Below are 2,619 nucleotides of genomic sequence, written 5' to 3'. Positions count from 1 at the left end.
CCTCTTCCATTGCAGAATTCTCAGGGTCATAAGCTTCTCCTTCAGAGGAGGCTTCTTTAGCACTGCCGGATGCAGCTTGCATTCCAGTCAGATTCTGAGAAATCATATTGACTTGCTGAGTCAATATTTTGTTCTGAGCCAATATGGCATTTAGAGTATCAATCTCAAGAACTCCTTTCTTCTGAGTCATCCCATTATTCATAAGATTTCTTTCAGAAGTGTACATGAACTGGTTATTTGCAACCATCTCAATGAGTTCCTGGGCTTCTGCAGGCATTTTCTTTAGATGAAGAGATTCACCAGCAGAGTGGTCCAATGACATCTTGGACAATTCAGACAGACCATCATAGAATATACATAAGATGCTCCATTCTGAAAGCATGTCAGAAGGACACCTTCTGATCAATTATTTGTATCTTTCCCAAGCTTCATAGAAGGATTCACCTTCCTTCTGTCTGAAGGTTTAGACTTCCACTCTAAGCTTGCTCAACTTTTGAGGTGGAAAGAATTTGGCCAAGAAAGCATTGACCAACTTTTCCCAAGAGTTCAGGCTTTCTTTAGGTTGTGAGTCCAACCATATCCTAGCTCTGTCTCTTACAGCAAAGGGGAAAAGCATAAGTCTGTAGACCTCGGGATCAACCCCATTGGTCTTAACAGTGTCACAAATTTGCAGGAATTCAGCTAAGAACTGATAAGGATCTTCCAAGGGAAGTCCATAAAACTTGCAATTCTACTGCATTAGAGAAACTAATTGAGGCTTAAGCTCAAAGTTGTTTGCTCCAATTACAGGAATTTAGATGCTTCTTCCATAGAAGTTGGAAGTTGGTGTAGTAAAGTCACCAAGCATCTTCCTTGCATATCCACCATTGTTGTTGGGTTCGGCTGCCATGTCTACTTCTTTTTCGAAAATTTCTGTAAGGACCTCTCCGGAGTGTTGTGCTTTAGCTTCTCTTAGCTTCCTCTTTAGAGTCCTTTCAGGTTCAGGATCAGCTTCAACAACAATGTCTTTATCCTTGTTCCTGCTCATATGAAAAAAAAAAGAGAACAGAAAAGAAGAGGAATCCTCTATATTACAGTATAGAGATTCTTTTATGTGAGTATAAGAATAGAAGAATAGAAGAATGAGGTAGAAAGAAGAATTCGAACACAGAGAGAGGGAGAGGGTTCGAATTATGAGTAGAAGAGAAGTGTTAGTAAATAAATAAAATAAATAGAAAGAGATGAGAGAGAGAGTATTCGAAATTTAAAAAGAGGGAGAAGAAAAATATTTTTATTTTTATTTAATTAATTAAGTTAGAATTCGAAATTTAAGAAAAGAAATAAAATGAAATTAGAATTTAAAACAATTAGTTAATTAAAAAGAATTTTGAAAAAGTGGTTAGTGATTTTCGAAAATTAGAAGTGGAAAAGTAGTTAGGTAGTTTTGAAAAAGATAAGAATTAGTAAACTTTTTTTTAAAATTAAAACAAACAAGTCAAGTAGTTAATTGAAAAAGATTTGAAAATAGATTTTGAAAAGATAAGAAGTTTAAAAAAAGATTTTGAAATTAAGTTTTGAAAAAGATATGATTGAAATTTATTTTGAAAAAGATTTGAAAATTTTTTTTAAAAAGATTTGATTTTGAAAATTAAAGTTGATGACTTGACTAACAAGAAACTAAAAGATATGATTCTAGAATTTAAAGATTGAACCTTTCTTAACAGGAAAGTAACAAACTTGAAATTTTTGAATCAAAACATTAAATGTTAGCAATAATTTCAAAAATTATGAAATAAAATTAAGAGAAAGATTTTGAAAATTAATTTAAGAAATTTGAAAGTATTAAAAAGAAAAATAAAAAAGATTTGATTTTTGAAAAAGATTTGAAAAGATAAAATTTTTAAATTGAAATTTTGACTTGACTAACAAGAAACAACTAAATTTAAAAGTTTTTTGACTCAGTTAAGCCAAAATTTCGAAATTTATGAGTAAAATAAGGGAAAGATATCATTTTTGATTTTTTTGAATTAATGAAGAATGAGAAAAACAACAAAATGACACAAGACATAAGAATTTAAGATCAAAACAACTAATGCATGCAAGAACACTTTGAATGTCAAGATGAACACCAAGAACACTTTGAAGATCATGATGAACATCAAGAACATATTTTTAAAAATTTTTAAGAAAAGAAACACATGCAAGACACCAAACTTAAAAATTTTTAATATTTAGACACTATGAATTCGAAAATGCATATGAAAAACAAGAAAGACACAAAACAAGAAAAATTAAAGATCAGACAAGGAAAATCATCAAGAACAACTTGAAGATCAAAGAAGAACACAATGCATGAATTTTCGAAAATTCAAGAAAAATTAAAAACATGCAATTGACACTAAACTTAAAATTTGACACAAGACTCAAACAAGAAACACAAAATTTTTTGGTTTTTATGATTTTATTAAATTTTTTTGTACTTTTTGAAAATTATTTTGGAAAAAGAAAATAAAGAAATTCAAAATTTTTAATAAGAATTCCAGGATTCGTGCAATGTTAGTCTAAAGTTTCGGTCCAAAAGAATTAGACATGGCCAAATGGTTAGACATGTCCTTTCTACATAGGAAAGTGAAAACCTCA

At 30.3% G+C, this 2,619-nt stretch overlaps 1 non-coding gene across 1 annotated transcript; it reads left to right on the top strand.

Moving 5' to 3' along the window:
- The first annotated feature begins 376 nt into the window (after positions 1-376).
- Positions 377-484, top strand: LOC148550658 (small nucleolar RNA R71). The gene has a single exon (XR_015892831.1). It is a non-coding gene; the product is annotated as a small nucleolar RNA R71 (small nucleolar RNA).
- Positions 485-2,619: the final 2,135 nt, after the last annotated feature.

This window comes from Arachis ipaensis, chromosome B7 (genome assembly GCF_059453495.1).
Source record: "Arachis ipaensis isolate K30076 ecotype BB chromosome B7, ASM5945349v1, whole genome shotgun sequence".
Taxonomy (NCBI): Eukaryota; Viridiplantae; Streptophyta; class Magnoliopsida; order Fabales; family Fabaceae; genus Arachis; species Arachis ipaensis.
The sequence above is the reverse complement of the archived record's forward strand: the minus strand, read 5'-3'. Positions and strand labels throughout refer to the sequence as shown.